The sequence below is a fragment of the Lolium rigidum genome, chromosome 3 (assembly GCF_022539505.1).
Source record: "Lolium rigidum isolate FL_2022 chromosome 3, APGP_CSIRO_Lrig_0.1, whole genome shotgun sequence".
NCBI classification, from domain to species: Eukaryota; Viridiplantae; Streptophyta; class Magnoliopsida; order Poales; family Poaceae; genus Lolium; species Lolium rigidum.
This window is the reverse complement of record NC_061510.1, coordinates 133240615-133251713: the sequence shown is the minus strand read 5'-3', so window position 1 is coordinate 133251713 and position 11099 is coordinate 133240615. Positions and strand designations below refer to the sequence as shown.

General features: G+C 42.4%; 1 long non-coding RNA gene across 1 annotated transcript; it reads left to right on the top strand.

Annotated features, from left to right (window-relative positions):
* The first annotated feature begins 6023 nt into the window (after positions 1-6023).
* On the top strand, positions 6024-9980 carry LOC124702361. The gene is made up of 2 exons (XR_007002434.1): positions 6024-6260; positions 9485-9980. It is a non-coding gene; the product is annotated as an uncharacterized LOC124702361 (long non-coding RNA).
* Positions 9981-11099: the final 1119 nt, after the last annotated feature.

Here is an 11099-nt window from a genome sequence, read left to right as displayed (position 1 = left end):
ATCCCCTATCACCGTACTTATTTCTTCTGTGTGCGGAGCGTCTCTCGAGCTTACTGAAGCATGAAGAAAGGAATGGAAATCTCATTGGGGTTAAAGTGTGTAGAAGTGCCCCGGCGGTTTCTCACCTCCTATTTGCAGATGATTCTTTGATACTTATGCGAGCTGATGCAAACAATGCTCTCACCCTTCGGAATGTGTTGAATGAATATTGTGCGGCATCGGGTCAGTTGGTGAGTGATGCAAAATCTACTATCTACTTCAGTCCCTGCTCGGGTGTTGAAATTAGGGAGGAGGTGTGCACTATTCTGAATATTATGACTGAAGCAATTACTGATAAATACCTTGGGCTGCCACCTTTGGTGGGCGTTGATAGATCGGATTGTTTTCAACATTTGATTGATAGGATCTGTAAACTTCTTAGTGGTTGGAAAGAGAAGAATATGTCCTTCGGCGGTAAAGAGGCACTCCTGAAAGCCGTCATTCAAGCTATTCCTGCGTATGCTATGTCTGTGTTCAAGCTACCCAAACAGATTATTAAAGGGATAATAACTGCAATGTCCCAATACTGGTGGGGAGATGATGATCAGAAGAAGCATATGCATTGGTTTGCCTGGTGGAAGATGTGTGTGCCGAAGAAACAAGGAGGAATGGGATTCCGGGATTTGCACTGTTTTAACTTGTCTATGCTCGCTAAACAGGTGTGGCGGCTGATTTCTGAACCGGACTCACTTTGTGCTTCAGTACTGAGGGCTAAATATTTTCCTACAGGCGATATTCTGAACTGTAATCTTAAGAAAGGAAGTTCTTTTACCTGGCAGAGCATATGGGCAGGTATACAAACATTCAAAAGGGGACATATTTGGAGAGTTGGAAATGGCTCTGAAATTAATATTTGGACTGACCCATGGGTGCCTGGAAGTCCAAATCGGAAAATTATAACAAGAAGAGGTAATATTGTCCTAACAAAGGTATCCGAGCTGATTGATGTTGAGACAGGACAGTGGGATGAGGAGATTATTAAGGACATTTTCTGGCCGGTTGATGTCCAAAGAATTCTGAATATTCCCCTAGCTACTAGTATGATGCAGGATTTTGTCTCATGGCATTACACAAAAACAGGAGTGTTCTCTGTTAGATCATCATACTACCTTGAATGGGAGCACCAGCACGGTATCAAACTAAGGAGGACATCCAATTATGGTACTTCTTCGAATTTACCTGTTTGGAAAACTATTTGGTCACTTAATGTCCCTGCAAAGATCAAGATCCATTTATGGAGATCCCTCTTAGGTGCTATCCCTTGCAACGGTGTCCTTGCTAACAGACATATGATTAATAGTTCTCAGTGCAAATTATGTCAGTCAGACTGCGAAAGTATATGTCATGCTTTCTTCAAATTTCCAAGAGTTGGCGAAATTTGGGCAAAATTGGGCATGGGCGACCTTATATCGCATGTGTGTATGCATGAGCCTCATGGAGGGGCGGTTCTCGAAGCACTTCGCAGAGATCGCTCTATAGCCGCACCATTGCTCCCTAAAGTTGACCGCAATGACCTCCTGGCTGTTGGCATCTGGTATATATGGTGGGAGCGGAGGAAGGCTGCTCATGGGGAACCGGTACAAAATACTGCAAGAACGGCGCAATCAATCTGTGCGTTATCTTTAAGCTATTCAAGAGCAAAGAAGAAGAAAACAGATGGAATCAGGCGTAGGTGGTCTAAACCAAAGGAGGACTTTGTTAAACTCAACGTGGATGCGGGGTTTTGTGAAGATTCTGGTACGGGAAGCACTGGTGCTATCTTGAGGGATGATCGAGGAGCCTTTCTGGCGGCGAGCTCTTCTGGTATCCCTTTTATTTCGGACCCTGCGTCAGCGGAGGCGAGAGCTTTGCGTGATGGTCTCTTATTGGCGGCACAAATTGGACGCAACAGGTTGGAAGTGGTCTCTGATTGCTTGGAGATAGTTGAAATCATGAAACAAGGAGGTAATTCTTTGGGACCTGCTGCAGCTATTTATGAGGAATGTACCATGCTTTGTAGGGGTTTCACGGAGGTTGAGTTTTCTCATAGTCCTAGGGAGGCTAATACTGTAGCGCATGAACTAGCTAGACATTCAGGGGGAGTAGAGTCAATTGTGTGGCTGGATGATCCCCCTGATTTTATTATTAGTGCGCTTGCGGATGATGTATCTATTCTGTAACTGTGAAAGCCAGCAAGTTCTTTTCGCACTCTTTTCCTTACCAGGGTACCGAAGGGGGCTGGAAGGTTTTTAATGAGGCGGCTTGCTGGCTTTTTTTTTTTTTGAAATACCATATATATTAAGCCAGCAAGCCGCCTCATTAAAAACCTTCCAGTCCCCTTAGGTACACTGGTAAGGAAAAGAGTGCGTCTGGAACTTGCTGCTTCAATCAAAGTATAGTTACATCGTTTAAAAGCCTACCAAGAATAAAATCAGGGGGTTCATCGACCCAATTACAAGAGACTTTGCTACTAAAACAAGCCCTAGCTAAATCATGAGCTGCCTCATTTGCTTCCCTTGGACAGTATTGGAACTGAACACCTCCAATAAGTGCGGCGAGATCAACACAATCCGCAAAGATAGCCGACGATTGTCCCCACCAAGTAGCTTCTCCTGTACACGCCTCCACTGTATCTAAAGAATCAGACTCTATTTGGATGTTATTGCACCCCAATCTACTTGCAGGATCAAGACCCTCCTTCATGGCCAACGCCTCAGCCGCCGCCGCCGATGCAATATTAGGCAAGTAGATCGATGATGCCGCAACAAACTTTCCTTCGTAATCCCTAAGAATGGCACCTACCGACCCTGTATGAGAATCTGAATGAAAAGAACCGTCAACATTTACCTTAGTAATCCTCGGTGGCGGTCTAGACCATCGAACCCTCTGAGTAGTTGTCTTGCTCTGGGCCTTTGCAACATTAGCAGCAATAGAGAGGATAGAGAATTTGCACTTGAACATTGGCGGAACTTGTTCATCATGTGTGCGTTGTCGACGGATCCACCAGAGGTACCAACTTCCAACAGCAATAACTTCCTTCATTCCTAGATCAATTCCAGGCATAGAGGTATCTTGTCTCCTGAACAAAAATTCAAGGACTGCAGAACCTGAGCGATCTTCCTCTAGGGCTTCTTCCATGATTTGGGATATACCTAGGGAACACCAAAGAGATCGAGCAGTAGGACATGTAAAAACAAGATGCAGTACATCTTCCGCTGCTTGATTACAGATAGGACATCCACCATTCGTTCCAACATGCCGATTTGCCAAAATTGATTTGAGTGGCAGTATTCCATGCAGTGCTCGCCAAACGAAGATTTTAACTTTACTAGGTACCTTGAGCTTCCAAATAATTTTCCAAATCGGGTTATTAACTGATGAACCTGGGAGAGATAACTGAGATGTCCTGGGACCAAATTGGTGTCTCCACTGGAGATGGTATCCAGACCTGACCGCATACTGACCATGTTTGGTGAAATTCCAGGCAATGAAGTCCTCAAAACCTTGATTGTGCAGGGGTATCTCCAGTATACGGTTTACATCCACTATATTAAAAAGTTCATTTAGTCTCTCTTCATTCCATGTGCCGATGTTTGGGATAATGAGATCAACCACCTTTGTATATATACTGTCACCTCTCGGGGTCATTATTTTCCTGTCAGGACTAGACGGAATCCATGGGTCAGTATAAATATTTATCTTCTCTCCGTCGCCAACTCTCCATATATAACCCCTTTTAAAGGTAGTCATCCCAGCTAAAATGCTCTGCCATGTAAAAGAGGAACCTGACTTAGGCCCTGCCTTTAAAATATCACCATTGGGATAGTACTTTGATCTCAACACTTGGGCACATAGAGAATTTGGCTCGTTTAATAACCTCCAAACTTGTTTAGCCAACATGGCCAGATTAAAAGAATGAAAATCCCTAAATCCCATGCCTCCCTCATTTTTTGGATAGCACAATTTCCACCATGCTAGCCAATGCATTTTCTTACTATTTTCATCATCACCCCACCAGAATTGAGTTATAGCATCTGTCATTTTCTTACACACTCCAATGGGGATTTGGAACACTGACATCGCGTAAACAGGAATTGCTTGAGCTACTGCCTTCAGAAGGATCTCCTTGCCGCCTATAGATAACATTTTTTCTTTCCATCCATTTATCCTCTGAATTATCCTTTCCACAAAATGAAGAAAGCAGTCACTTCTATCTGCCCCAATAATAGCCGGAAGTCCAAGATACTTATCAGATAGGGCTTCGGTGTCAATATGAAGAATCTCACAAATATCTGACCTTACCAAAACATGGGTATTCGGAGAGAAAAAGATACTAGATTTCGCCAAACTCACCAACTGACCCGAATTTGCACAGTAGGTATCAAGAACATGTTGCAAGGAAGTTGCATTATTCATATCCGCCTTCATGAGTATAAGAGAATCATCAGCAAAAAGTAAATGAGAGACTGACGGTGCATTTCTGCACACTCTTAACCCATCAATGCCACCAACTTCTTCTTCATGCAATAATAGACTAGATAAACCTTCCGCACAAATAAGGAACAAATATGGAGAGAGAGGATCCCCTTGACGGAGACCCCTCGTAGGGGAAAACATATCCGTTTCCTCAGAGTTAAACCTTACTTGGTATCTGACAGACCTCACACAAGACATCATGATTGTAATCCATCTTTCCAAAAAGCCAAGTTTCCTCATCATATTTTCCAAGAAAATCCATTCAACCCGATCATAAGCTTTGTGCATATCCAATTTCACCGCACAAGCTCCATTATTTCCGGTCCTTTTCCCCTTAATAGAGTGAATGCATTCATATGCTACCAGAACATTATCTGTAATAAGCCGCCCAGGCACGAAGGCACTTTGCATTGGTGAAATCACCTCGGGCAGTTCCTTCTTCAGTCGAAAGGCTAGCATTTTAGAGATTATTTTGTAAATAACGTTACATAGACTTATAGGCCGATATTGAGTGACTAGCTCCGGATTGTCTACTTTTGGTATCATGACAATAGTTGTATCATTCCAGCCTTCGGGGATGACTCCAGAGTTCAAAGCCTGTAATATTTCATTTGTAATCTGATCACCACATAGACTCCAGAATTTTTTATAAAATATGGCATGTAGACCGTCGGGTCCTGGAGCTTTAAAATCATCGATGCTAAAAGCAGCTTTCTTCACATCTTCAGCCGTGAAAGGGGCCGTAAGACGCTCATTCATATCATCATTAACCTTAGTCTGAATTTTCTCCAAAAGAGCAGGGTCTGTGTACTGAACCTCAGACGTGAACAGATTAGTAAAATAATCAAAGACAAGAGGTTTAAGCATCGCCGTACCTTCGACCCACTCATCATTTGGATCCTTAAGTCTTTTAATAAAAAATTTCTTGCGGCGAGCTGTAGCGAATTGGTGGAAAAAATTAGTGTTGCGATCACCCTGCGTTAGCCAATTTGCTCTAGAACGTTGGAGCCAGTGTACTTCCTCTTGCTGTAGCAGCATCTCCACAAGATCAGTCATTTCCTTCGCAATCTTCTCATTCTCATCGGTCATCGGCCCATTCATAGCACTATCTAATTTCTTTTGTGCTTTGCGGATTCTCTTTCTCGGTTGTTTGAGAATATGCCTGTCCCAGTCATGGAGCGCCTTATGCATATGAGCGAGTCTATCCAGTACCCCACTCCCAGCCGTTGCCTCATTTGCATTGTGCCAAGCCTGTTCCACTACCTCAATGAAGTCTTTTTCATGTAACCATTTGGCCTCAAATTTAATACTTGGGTTAGGATTGCTTGGAATAATTTGAAAGTCCGTGTCCAGAAGGATTGGGCGATGATCGGATCTTGCAAATTCCAAATGTTGCACCACTGCACCAGGATGCATTATATTCCATGCATTGTTCACTATTACTCTGTCCAGGCGTTCACGGATTGAGCTGATTGGGCTTGCTGGCTATTTTATAATGAGAAAGGTGTTTTAAGTTAAAAAAAAAAAGCAAAAAAGAAGAAAAGAAAACTTCGTCTCATCTGTAGGGACAGAGAGGGAAGGGAAGGGGATCCAGAGAGCGAGAGAGCCACCGTGTTCTAGGGTTTTCTCGCGCGGCGATGGTGATGGCGGCGGCGATGGCGGCGGCCAGGACACCCGTCAGCGCGGCGACGAGGATCGTGCAGCGGAGGCTCGGCACCTCATCCACCGGCAGGAAGGACGACGCCGACAACGTCGACATCATCAACGTATACCCCCCGCGCCTCCTCCTCCCTCCCCCCTCTAGCGCGACTTATGGCTGCAAGATGATTATTCCGGCGACGCGAATCCGTCTTTGAAACTTCGGTTACTTCAGCCTGTGTAGGGCTTGCGTTTTTGATGTTTAGGCTCGAGTTTCGTCCTCCATGAACCGTCTGCTCGTGGTGACCTTCCAGGATGCGTGGAAAGTTCCATCGGGTTGCATAGTTGGTATGTCGAAGATGGATTGCTGTTTGATTGTGTAAAAACCCTAGTAACAATACCCTTATTTGGGAGTTTGACTGTACCCTTGGCTGCAAACCAGGCACACCCTGTAGATCCGTCTCTGATCTGATGTTCACTTCTTCCATTGTTAATCTAGGGCAATTTTTGCTGGTAGACTTGGATTTAGTGCACCATTAGGCGAGGCTTCTACACTACTTGTTTTGTACTTCCGTGTGTCTGTTTGTGCGCATGCTGCATGCTCAAATGTTACCTTTAATTTCATTATGGTGTAACACAACTAGCAAACAGTCACTTGATTGTGGTAATTTTCTGTATGTTACTAGCGGTTGGCTTTAGCATTCCGATAGGTTTCATGATCTTGTTTGATTGGTTCACGGGCTCTGTGAGCAGTAGAGAATGTCTTGTGGAGTATTTTTGATTTTCTACTCCTGGGTGCTATTTCGGTGAAGCTATTTGCTGCTTTGTTTCAAGCCAGCAAAGTAGTTTCCCAAAAATGGAATATACTTAGGGTAATGTTTCTACTTCCTTGTTCAGGTAACTACTGAATGTAACACGGGAATGTGGTCAGCTAGTTCACTCTGTAAACTGCTTGTCCTGTCACATACGGATACTATTGTAGTTGTCAGATTAGAAATTTCTAAAGGAAATTTTGGTGTTCCTGGTCTTCAGATCTTCTTTTAAAGGAGTGGTCTTCAATATTGCTCTCATTATTTTTGTACATCTAGTACTTAAAATGGTGCCTTAACTGTTCTAAGTGCTGTAGTGTGCAACTGTGTAGCTTGGTGTGAAACTGTGATCCTTCATGGGCTTGGTTTGCTAGACATAGTTTGATTGTATGTCTAATGTCAAAATCTCAAATAGTGCTTCCCTTGTGCCGGACTTTGTCCAGGAATGTTGATTTTTCCATTGATAAAAGAAACGCGTTTTGACTCTCACGGTCAAAGATAACTTGTACTTCTGCTGTTTAAAATTATGCTGCTTGAACCTTCCAAATAGTTTGGTATTCCTCTGCAACCAATTACTTGCATCTAGTATATGATAGCGTCAAGATTTGCTTTCAGTTTAGTTCTAGTTAGTTTAAGCTTACTCTGCTATGGCCAATTAGATGGCCGTATTATTCTCATGTTCCTCATTGTTCCTGTTGACATGGCTCTTTTGAATATTTCCACTGAGTAGTGAGTACTGAGTACGATACACTTGTAGGGTAACTGTGAGTTTTGTTCTGCTTGTCCTGCTCCGTGGTAATTAATCTATAAATACAGTTATGTCCATACCAACGACGTGATTCGGTAGTTAGAATAGGCTTGAAATATGTCCCAATGATATATGATCGTGTTTCTTTCGGTTTCATCAATGATTTAGTTCCATTATCAGCGTGTTTTTCTTGATTAACACATCTGTAGATTGAAAACAATATCAATATTTTTTTGTTTGCTTCCTTGATCTGTTAGTTATATCCAGGGCTGGTCCTTGAGATTTTTGGGGCCCAGGGCGAAGCTAATGCCCAGTGCCCTTGATATAAATATCAGTATATAGCAGTTATATTTATATGTTAAATGTTACCTTGTTTGGTTTCAGCTAAGACTTATTGATGGACAGTTAATCTACTCAGTTCATCCATTTTCTTTTCTCATGCACACTTATTAGATGATATGGCCGTGCTGAAATTTAAAGAGACAATTAGTAAAAAAAAGCTAGCGCAAAGCTCCAAAGACACTGGATCATCATGGCAAAATTGCATACTCCCTTCGTCCACAACTAAGTTTATTTCTAGCCTTTGTCCTAACTCAATTTAATAATTTTTTACCAACTTTACAGGGAAGCATAGCAACATTTATGACACTAAATTAGTATCACTAGTTTCATTTTAAAATGTAGTTTCATAATATTTTGATTTGATGTCATATATGTTGCTACATTTATTTTTAAAATTGGTCTTTAAAAGTTTGACTTAGTCCAAAGCCTAGATTGTACACTTATTTGAGGACGTAGTGGGTAGGGTTTAGACAGATCAGAGTCTTAGGATACTGCGCAGAGCTACAAAGACACTTAGGATACTGCTGTGACTTCTATATTCAGCTAAGACTTAACATAATCTTGTGGTAATATGGTCACTTAGTTCACTCTGTCGTGGTAATACGTTTTGGGAGTTCAATTGATTTCCCAAATGTCTTATATTTAGGATAGAGGTAGTACTATAGTTCTCAGACTTGAAACATCTCAAGGACATACAAGTGCTTCCGGTCTTCAGTTATTCTTTTTAAGGATGGTTCTTCAATATTGCTTTCCTTATTTTTACAGATCTGATGGCACCTTAAGTGTTCTAAGTTATGTAGTGTCTAACTGTGTAGTATGCTGTCAAACTAGGATGCTTCATACACCTTCTTTTCCAAACTTAATTTGATTGTATGTTACACTGTTGAAAAATCTCAAATAGAGCTTCCATTCTTCCAAACTTTGTCCAGGAATTGTGATTAAATTTGTTTTGACAGTTGCTATAAAATTTACCTTTGTACTTTTGCTGTTATATATTTTTTGCTGGTTGAACCTTCCAAACAGTTCTGTATTTTTCTGCAACCATTTACTGGTATCTAGTGTATCATAGTGCAAATCAAGATTGTTTTTGGTTTACTTGTTAGTTTATGCGTACACACGTATGGCCTTTTGCATAGATTTATCAGTCATAAAACCTTCAGGATGACATGTGCTCATATTAGTTGTTGTCGCTGGGTGTGTATGCCTATATCTGAATGTCATGCTCCCCTTTGTTCCTGCTCAATATTTCCAGAGTAACTGCTGTGTGGTAACTTGATTATCTCATTTGTAGAGTAGGGACAGTATCGATAATGTTTTTTTGTTGTAATACTTCTAGTGTTATAAGAGGATTTTCTGTAGTTGTTAGTTGATGAGTGGTAAAATATTTGTATTATTATAGAGTTGTCTCTTACTTGTTTTATCTTTTTTTTTTTCCTTTTTTCTAATGTTTCAGCAAGCAATTACATTTGGCAAAGAGTAGTGATGGAAAGAAGGTGGTGAACAGCATTCTGATCACACTTGGAATCACTTCTTTCGTTCATTGGACTGTGTCGACACTTACAGCTCACGCTGAAAATGAAACTGGTGAGAAGGTGATACAGCAAGATGAGTCCAATAAAGCATTTCAATTTGGGATCGAAAAGGAGCCGCTGCAGCTGGATACCAAACTCTGAATCATTCTCGGATGAGAAGGTTGCCGCTCAGTCATCAGCTTGGTCGCCTTGAGAACAACAAAACATATAATTTGTACTAGCAGTTCGGTGCCTGGTGGTGTTGAAGAACCGCATATAATTCCCAGGATGAGAACATGTTTATTATATTTCTCTCTATTAATTCAAACTTCGGTTACTCTATGCCTATTTATCTCGTGTTGGCTGTACTAGTAGCTTACACTTTGGTTGTTGTAGAGCCTATGCACTCACGGTGCATCAAACTGAGTTATTTTTGCATGATTAAGTTGGCAACCACTTGACCCACGTCCTAGGCTGCATATTCCGCAAAGGTCTGGAATTCCAAGGAGGAAGGAGGCGTCGAGGGCTCAAGGCTCGGGTGCTCGGCTAGGAGATAAAAGCGCTGCTGCCGGAGATGATCAACGTCCGCAGCCACCATGATGTTGAGATGGCCGATTCGAGACAGGTGCCATGGCCGGATCGGTACCGGTGGCGGCCGATTCGAGGCAGGGACAGCGGGATCTGCACTGCAGGTGTCCAAATCGAGGTTAAAGAAGGTTGGATCGACACCGGCGGTGGCCGAATCAAGGCTGGATGAGTGGAGTCCGGTCGGGGGTGCATGGGGACGACCTTGGTCGCGAGAAGTTGCAGAGAAGACCGCTGACCAGGATATGTTATCTCATGCGGGCACAAACGGAAGCTGTCTAAACATGATCAGTGTTCCAGGAGATGCTATCTCTATGCAGGCACAAACGGAAGCCGCCTAAACATGATCAGTGTTCGCGACCTGCCGCAGATGTCCCGTATTTAATTGCAGGTATATGCAAAAAAATACATGGGCCCCGCATGATGTCCCACTTGCAGCATGACTATGCACACTCCATACAAAAGTTGATGTGGTGGCTCCTGTATCGTTGTGGTTTTATCGGGAGAAGAGGTGTAGGGTACAGGAAATACTCCTCCATTCGGAAAAATCTAAAAATATATTTACTATTAAGGTGAAAGATGCGGTAGTGTCACACTTCACGCAAATTACAGGCCAAATACCATCCCACACATATCAATCGCACGGAAAAAACTCTCACATTAAGTAGATCACGGCTGATGTGAAACGCACACCTTTTTTTCTGTCATGGGGCCATACAACAAGAAACTTCATAATACTTTAACAAAATCAAGAGACAAAGGTTATCCGTCTTTCCCACTGGCTAGCCGCAATTTCGCTGTCCAATCCATATCTGAACAAACGTGTACCATGACCGAGGATAAGCAATGGAAGAGGATATGGCGGAGCAACAACATCTCAAACCAGGGTGCCTAGAGGGTGCACAACAAATTTTGAACTTTTTTAGGGGGTGCATGTGTGGTGTAAAAAATACTATTTTGGAAAGGATTTTT